Below are 9294 nucleotides of genomic sequence, written 5' to 3' on the forward strand. Positions count from 1 at the left end.
AACCTAACTTGTCTTTGTAATTGTTAAACTACATAAAATCGTGTGACAAATTAACACTCAGCGATTTATTACCTATCTCACTTACGTGCCGTCTTAGCGGACCGTTGATGAAGATCTATGGCGGATGCCTGAAGATAAACGAGTGTATTTTGTTTTTGCTTTTTTTTTTTTTTTCTTTTATACAGATGTGACAATCTGTTTCCGTTTAATTTCAATTGGTTTTCTAACAAGTTGTTGCTCGTGCGCCCTTTCCTCTCAGAGCTCGATTATTATTAATTTAGCACAGGGCTCACTGAAATGGAAATGGAAGTTTAGTTGCTCGCAAAATAACCAAAAATGGTATTGCAAAGCATGAAGGGTAATATAAGAGGTTAGATAATGTTTTTGCTTGGTATTTACAGCCGTTGAAATGTACTTAAGAACGATTCGGTGTTCGTCCAAAATTTTGTGAATTGTTTTGTGTTTTATATTGCAACTGGTAATGAAAGCAAAAAAAAATATCTGGAGTATTCCTAGAGAACTTTAATTTCCTTCAAACAATTCAATAATGTCAAAAGATAAAAATTGCAGCCCAGCTCATCGAGAAGCAATCATAGGGTTGCAAAAGACCGGTTTATCCTGTTGGGCTATTTCAACACAATGAAACGTTTCAAAAACGATGGTATTTAACACGTTCCCGCCGGCGCTGTTATTCATGGTCTTCGCCGACAGACGGCAACGTTTACATCTTTTCGCTCTATCGGAAGCGATTGCAGGTTATATAAAACGAAATTTTTTCATAAGGGTAGTCGTTTATGGCTTCTCATCTCATAGGTACCGTCTAATAAAGTACCATTGGTGGTACACGCCGTCCCATGAAGCAATCTTGTGCGAGCCACCGGTGGTACGCGCCGGCGTGAACGCGTTAACGAGTGTCAGCATATATCCGCTCAAGCCGTTTCACCGTTCCGGACGCGTGTCAGCATATAGACGCCCAAATTAGTTCGTAGCTGCAAGGCTCGCGACGTCTGTCGTTCTGATGCAACAAACGCTTCAAAACGCCGAGATAGAAAATTGCATTGACAGTTTGGCCCTTGTGGACAATTCCCGTGGAATCGTAAAAAAAAAAATAGCAACGACTTGATTTTTGACTTCTGCAAACGTAATTTTTTGTGTGGTGGCTCGTCTCGAGCCTTCCATTCGGCAGTTACAATGTTGTAAAGGAAGTTCTCGCCTCTTTAATGAGATCTTTCGAATGTTAAATTCTGAGCAATTTTTGGTCCTCAGTTAACTTGTGCGAATTGAAACGGGCACAGACCTTTCGTAAGCTCAAATGATCAGTTGAAATGCGATAAATCGATGCTTTGGAGATATTCAACTCCGATTCCATGAATTTCAACGGTGACTTCGGTTCATTTTTCACAAACTTACGAACAATTTCGATGGAGTTTGTGGTTACTGATTTTGGGTGGCCCGTATTGTCCCTTTCATTGTCATTTATGTCCTCACAACCATCTCTGAAACGTGTAAACCACTCATGAACTCTGGCACGAGAGAGGCAATAATCGCTATAGGTAAGCCTTTTCTTCCGCAAATTTATGAAATACATAGCTGGCATAGTGATAAAAAGTTTGCTGTTGTTCTTCGATCTCATGAAATGGATCTGATAAACAAAAAAAAAAAAGCAAAAAACCAAACGACAACAGAAGCAAGACATCACACGAGAACAGTGGTAGAAAACGGTCCTAGTCGCTAACCACTTCAGCAACAACAACAAATAGTTGTAACACGTGGGCTGAAAAATTCCGGAGTTAATTCATAGATGGCTCTAGTTTTATTGCATTGACCTCTTTTCCAGTTAGTACTAACCTTAAAACGACAGCTGTTAAAATTTCATGATATTCTATTCTTTAGTTCGTGAGTTATTGTGCTAAGAGTGACGCTACTTTTGTTATTTTCAAAATAATGGATGAAAAAGAGTTTCTAGTTTTAATTTTACACTGCTTCTTGATGAGAAAAATGGGGAAAAATAACGTTCAAGCGAAGGAATGACATGAAAAGTGTTATGTGGACTCCATTTGCTCCGCTCCATTAGAAACAATAATAAAACGATGGTGCGATGGTGACTTCAAACGGGGTCGACGACGATGCACAACGCAGTGGACGTCCAAATGAGGTGGTAACACCAGAAAACTTCACAAAAATCCATAATTCGTTTTGAATGATCGAAAAGTGAAGTTGCGTGAGTTAGCTGACATCGTAAAGATATAAAAATATTGTTTGGCTTTCTATTGCATCAACATTTGACTATGAGAAAGCGCTGTTTAAAGTGGGTGTGGCTTTCGTTCACTGTTTTGTTTCGTCAAGACAACGCATCGTGCCACAGGTCAGTCAAAACAATGGCAAAACTTCATGATTTGAACTTCGAATTGCTCCCACATCCATCGCCAGATGTGGCTCTCAGCGAACTGGCTGTTCGCAGAACTAGAAAACGCTCGCCGGTAAGAAATTTCCCTCGAATGAAGAGGTTATCGCTGAAACTGAGGCCTACTTTGAGACAAAAGATAAATCGTTGCACAAAATTGGTATTGAAATGTCCCAGCGCCGCTGGAATGATTGTGTTGTTCTTGATGGAAATTATATATATATATATATCATTGGCGCGTACACCCTTTTTGGGTGTTTGGCGGAACTCCTCCTCCTATTTGTGGTTTGCGTCTTGATGTTGTTCCACAAATGGAAGGACCTACAGTTTCAAGCCGACTCCGAACGGCAGATATTTTTTATGAGGAGCTTTTTCATGACAGAAATACACTCGGAGGTTTGCCATTGCCTGCCGAGCGGAGATCGCTATTAGAAAAATGTTTGGTGTTTCACCGAGATTCGAACCTACGTTTTCTCTGGTAGTCACGCACCAACCCATTCGGCTACGGCGGCCGCCGTTGATGAAAAAAGCAAATTTTGAAAAAAAACGTGCATTATTTATTAGGCCCGGGACTTTTCAGCCCATGTGTTATAAATGAATTTTATATGACTGTCACTGGCGGTTTCCTTGTAAAACATGAGCCAGGTGCGTAAAGTTTTGTTCGGAATTCCATACTAACTGTTGTTGTAAAATATGTCACAATATTAGTGAAGTTAATTTCGTAACTCCTATCTGTCAGGCCCCAAGGCTGAACGCAGAGATGGTAATGCATTTTTGGAGCACTATTTCTGTGTATGAATTCTGTGCTACAAACAAAAATTTAAGCTGACTGCCAGATCTTGAAACTTTCATCGTGAACCAACCAGTTAATCTAGCAGCTCTTCCAAAAAAAAGCAAGAGTTCTAAAAAATGAGAAACTTAAGGGGTCCCGGTGGTACAGAGCTCGAAAATTTAGAGTATTTTCGGGTTTTGTTTTTACGATAAAAAATAATAAATAATAAAAATAAGTTTTTTACGCTTTTTATTTAATTTCTTTTATTTTTTCGAGAGGGTCAACTTCAGCGCCATTTTTTAAATTTTTAAAGTAAAAAAAAAAAAATTTTTATAATAAATAATATATTAAAAATAAATTTTTTGTAGGTTTCAAAAGAATGAAAGGTCACTCCAAAATGCTTATTAAAGGCAAATATGGGAAACTCGTAACTGAAGCGCAGGAGCAACAATAAAAGCTCCTGGTCGCCGCGAGGTCGTCTTTTCTTTAGGGTATTTTCCGGAATTTTTGTTTACAAAACAAAAAAAAATTAAAAACGATATTTAAATTTTTTAGACTTTTTATTTAACTTCTTTTACATACAAAAAAAATTTTTTTTTATTTTAATAATTTCAAAAATGACGCTGAAGTTGACCCTCTCGAAAAATTGGACCTGGACGGTGTTGTTCATTTTGGCTATTCTATTTATTTAAAACACAAAAACCAAAAAAATTATTAATCAGTTAAATGTAGCTACGGCACATAGAATAAAAAATAAAAAAAATTGACAAAATGGTGCGGTTTTGAATTTGACACTCTAAAAATCGGGTTTTTTATTTTCAGTTCTTTAATCATAAAAATACGAAATAATTCTAGTACGGGCGATGGCCATTGATGTTGTGAACAACATATTAGACGATATTCAGACGATTCGGTTCAAAAGTTTTAGCTTTTTTTGACAACACCAGGCCCAAAAAAGTAGTTCTCATATAATTGAGCTTAAAGTTGAGACCATTTAAATGTGTCCATTGATGTCGCCGCGTGACGAATCGCTAAAACGGCTGTGGAATCGAAAATACAGAGAATATCCTTCCAAAAATTACACTGTATATTCTTAAAACTCTATACTTTCGCAATATAAAAAAAACTCCTTATTTTCTTGGAGATGCGGGGCATCGATCCCCGTACCTCTCACATGCTAAGCGAGCGCTCTACCATCTGAGCTACATCCCCATGTTGGTGAAATATCTTTAATAAACTTTTTTTTGTTTTTTTGTTTGCTTAACGGCCTTTGATTTGATTAGACAAAATATTCGGTTAACAACAAATTTTCGTTTAGCAAACAAAATCAATTAGTATGCAAGCGGCATTTCGTAAGTAGTGGTAATACGCATACATACACATGCAAGCCAGCAAACTTCGTTATTGGCATTTACTTTGAGATTTTGTCGAATTTGTATAAAAAAATAAAATTAAAAAAATTTAAACAAAACAAGTAAAGTAAATGAAAATTAATTTAAGGTTTAATATTTATTACTTTTGCATGTGACTCCACTTTTACATGTACATACATATACATACACATACAATACATAGGTACATATACATATACAGATGTATATTAAATTCCGAATATTTGGAAATTTGGGCAAATTGAAATATGAAACTATTTTAAATATAAGTGGGTTCTTTGCATACGACTAATGCAGTTTGATTAAATATAAAATTGCGTTGTCAGATACAAAACTGGCAGACGTGTTTTTTTAGTAAGAAATGGAGTGCCTTATTACAAATTTCTGATTACTTGTCTGCAGTTTAATGTGAATTTAAAGTGTTTGAAGTAAGCCAGCCACTTTTCAATTCAAGTCTACTCAAATGTCTAATGGGTTATGAGAAGTACGAGGCTCAGTAGCAGAGACTAGCATTGCACATTTGAGCTCTCTCTTGGAAGCGTGATTTGTATGTAGCGTAGCCAGAATATTTGTCTTCAAAATTGAGCTATTTTCATAAATAATTAGAAAAATCTGAAAATGCAGATAAAAAAAAAACAAAAATCGACGCTCTGTGAAATGTGTTCATCGCGCGCTCAGGCCATGCAATATATTTTAATACTAATTTCCATTACAATTTCTGTCTCTTTTGTCAGTTTATAAGTTTGACCAACGATTGTCGATAGATGACGTATTTTTTCACGTAAATCAAAAGAACAGACTCTCGCCGCGCATTTATTTGTAGAAGGAAGACCGAGCAGGGCCGAGTCAATTAATTTTTATTTCTCCAGGGAAAATTGCAAACACGTATTTTATAATGGCATTTCGATTCGCGTATAGGTTTTGAGCCACTTATGTAAACAAAATAATGTTTTATGCAAACTGTTAGAAAAATGCTATACTTTATAAAAACACCATAAAAATTATAGTAAAAAATATATTTTATATACAGGTTAGGTTAGATAATGATGGTTGCCCAGGGAGTGGGCCCACTTGGACGAAGAAGTTTGGTTCATTTTTTGTGATACCACTGCAAGAGGGGAAAAAGAGGTGAAGGAAAAGGACGATAGGACGAAAGGGAAAGGGTTGGGGAAGGTTGAGTATTTGTGGACTACGAACGGTGACTAGTCTGCGGTTGTGTTAACCTCTTTATGCTGCTGATGAAGTTCATCAGATTTTTGTTTTCCAAGAAGCAAGATGTTTGAATCTTAGTCCCGCGAGAGCTGGGCAGCTGAGGAGCAGGTGCTGAGATGATTCCACCTCATCCTCCATACAACTGACACAAAAAGGACTCGAAGTAATTCCGAGTCTCACGGCATGTATACCCCGCGGACAGTGCCCTCCCCCCCCTCAGAATATCCCTCGAACGCCTCCTATCCAAACGTGGCCAGAAAGACTTCGCGACCTTACACGTTCGTGTATTTGCCCAGCGCTCGCTGAGTTGGTGCAAAGCCTATCCTTCCAGGAGTAGAGCGCAGGTTGTCAAGGGGATCCCGATCCTCTCGATTCGCGGGCACACTACCTCACAGGTAGCACACTACTTGTCTGGCCAGCTCGTCGGCTTCGCAGTTTCCAGTAATGTCACTATGACCAAGTACCCAAATTATCTTTATATCGAAGAATTCTGATGCAATCGAAAGAGAGACCAGGCATTCCCTGACCAGTTTCGAATACACCATCATAGAGCCTAGGACCCTAATTGCCGCTTGACTGTCAGAGTAAATATTTACCTTCTTAACAGTTATTACGCAAGTAAGTAGCCAGTCAGCTGCTTCTTTAATTGCGTCCACCTCTGGGTGGAGTAAGCTCCGCTTGGACTAAGCGAGGGTACACACTGATCCGTCAATGAGGGGATGAACTCAAAGTGTCTGAGGATGCTTGAGTGCCCATTTTTGAGATTGAGCTTATAGCCCAAGCCCCTCAGTCTGATTGCGGTACGCGTAGCGGCAATTCTGCCTGCGATGTCTACGGGCACCACATTTAACATTGCGTTTAGCGCCAGAGTAGGAGTCGTTCGAAGCGCACCATTGATTCCAATGAGTGCCGCCTCTGAACTCTCTCTAGCTTTTTAACTGATGTCGTCCTCTCCAGTGAGTTTCACCAGACAACGACTCTATATAACAGGATTGGCTTTATTATGGTATTATAGAGCCAAAATGCAACGCTAGGCCAGAGCCTTCATCTTTTGCCAATTTCGCCCTTGAATCCATACAAGGCGATTGTTGTCTTCCTCACACTCTCCTCAATGTTGGGCTTCCACGTTAGCTTATTGTCAAGGATTAGACCTAGGTACTTCACTTTGTCGAGGGAAGTTGAGTTCTTGGTATTTTATATTTCCCCGTGAAAAGGACGAGCTCCGTCTTAAGAGGATTCACGATCGATCAACTACGTTCAGATATCTCTGCATTAAATCGTACAGGGTATCTAGCAACTTTCCTCTAACAATTAATGCCACATGACCCGCATAGGCAATCACCCTACAGCCCCTCGGCACCAGCTCCTCCAGAAAGTCATTGATAAAAATGGTCCAGAGAAATGGTGAGAGAACACCGCCTTGCGGCGTGCCCCTGCTTACCTGCCGGCGGAGAGAGACGCCACCCCACTCTGCCACGACCGTTCTCTCGCTAAGCATTCTGTAGATGAACCTGTAAAGGTCGGCTCCAATCCCCAGCCTGCCTAGAGATTTAGTTATTGCCTCCGGGAGAACGTTATCAAAAGCCCCCTCAATGTCGAGGAAGGTGCCAACTGCGAGTTCTTTCTGATATAGGGATTCCTCAATATCCTTAACAATTGTGTGCAAGGCAGATTCCATCTGCCTTTACAGTAAGCATGTTGGGTGTGCGACAAACGCCCCCGAGGAATTTCACTTCTTATGTGTAGGTCAATCAGCCTCTCAAGGGTTTTCAGCAAGAAAGATGAGAGGCTGATTGGTCTAAAATCCTTAGCCGAGACAAGTGAGCTCTTGTCAGCCTTGGGTATGAACACAACCCTCACAGCCCTCCAAGATCCCGGTTTATAGCCCCTGGCTATGCAGCTCGAATAGATAGGGCACAGCCAGCGGCATGACAGCTCCGTAGATTTCTGCAGCTGGGCAGGTATGATGCCATCAGTACCAGGTGACTTGAAGGGCCCGAAGGAGCAAATGGTGCAAGCCAAGCGGTGCTCATGCAGCAGCCAGCCCCGGTTCTTTTATATACAAGGTGACACAAAATTAATCATCAAATTTTGTTTTTGAATAACTTTTTTTACTTCAAAAAAAAAAAATCAAGTTTGAGTTAAGGAAATCCTTATTTTGACATTTACGCACTTCATTGCTCCTCCGTTTGTGTACTGCAGCCATTAAAATGCACGACAAATTCTGCCTGCTTTCGCTATACAACCGTCTAGTAACTTCGCTCAAAAATTTGTCATATAAGTATTTATTTTTTGGCACGAAAAACTGTGAGTTCTACTTAGGCAGACATTCCGCTTCAGAACTGCATGATTGGTTTTTAAAAATTCAATGGTCAAGAACTTGATTTTTTGCCAGACATTAGAGCCATCGCAGCCACTGCACCTGCGACAGTTATCCGAAAAATCCGGAAAACTGGATTTTTTTACTTTAAGTATTACGAGTTATTAGTACCAATAGAATATTGGAAATATTTCAAAATAACCAGTACAGGTATTGCTCTTGCGCCCATAAAAATGTATTCCTATTGAATAAAATATAGCCGCCAAAAATTATTTCGGAAAAATATAATACTGAATTAATCCGCTTCCATCGAAAGCAACCTTCTACGTATGCGCATATTATAAAATATATTAACAATATTCAGCCGAAAGTGAGCTTGAATATGAATATGAATCAATTTTTAATAATTTCAACATACTATACGAGTACCAGTACGAGCAGCCCAGCCCACCTACTCTATTGATAAGTTTTACCTCAGCTTTGCGAAATTGAAAAATGTTTAGCCACAGCTAAATTAGTTGGTTGCCTAGTTGGCATTAAAGGTATTATGCACACATGATACTCACACAAACACACCACATGCACATGCACACATGTACACACATACATATTTGTATAAAGCCGACTTTATGCCCGATCTAAACCAACTTTGAAGCCAACTAATTAATTTGAATATTTCATAAATGTTTAGATGAAACTATTTTTTGGTAATATTTTGTAATAAAACTAATTATGAAAACACAAATGCACATACATACAAAGGAGCAACAACACAATGCCGCCGGTTGATGCATAAGCTTACACAAATACAACATTCGGTCCAAACTAACATTTTATTATTAACCAGTTGGCATAGGTATCCCAATGCTTGCCTGATTAGTTGGTGCGTGAATTGCACTTGATTTGCGAAAATATGTATCTATTTGGCCAATGTAAATATTTTTGCTAAAATATTGCAATTATACATATTTGGTAGTTGCTATTTTGAAATGGCAACAAATACTAATGCAAATATTTTTGCGGAAATATTGCAATTATACATAGTTGCAGCCACTTTTAATTAGCAACTTACAAATTTGAAATCCTATGTGCTTAACTATTTTCGGTAAATTATGAGTTTCCAATAACAAACACAGGTGCAGGTCTTTTCCTCAATATATGAATGTATTGTTAAAAAAAGGTCGATTTCAAGCGC

At 38.8% G+C, this 9294-nt stretch overlaps 1 non-coding gene across 1 annotated transcript; it reads right to left on the reverse strand.

Annotated features, from left to right (window-relative positions):
* Nucleotides 1-4315: 4315 nt before the first annotated feature.
* On the reverse strand, nucleotides 4316-4388 carry Trnaa-agc (transfer RNA alanine (anticodon AGC)). Its single transcript has one exon. It is a non-coding gene; the product is annotated as a tRNA-Ala (tRNA).
* Between the last annotated feature and the right edge of the window lie 4906 nt (nucleotides 4389-9294).

This window comes from Anastrepha obliqua, chromosome 1 (genome assembly GCF_027943255.1).
Source record: "Anastrepha obliqua isolate idAnaObli1 chromosome 1, idAnaObli1_1.0, whole genome shotgun sequence".
Classification (NCBI taxonomy): Eukaryota; Metazoa; Arthropoda; class Insecta; order Diptera; family Tephritidae; genus Anastrepha; species Anastrepha obliqua.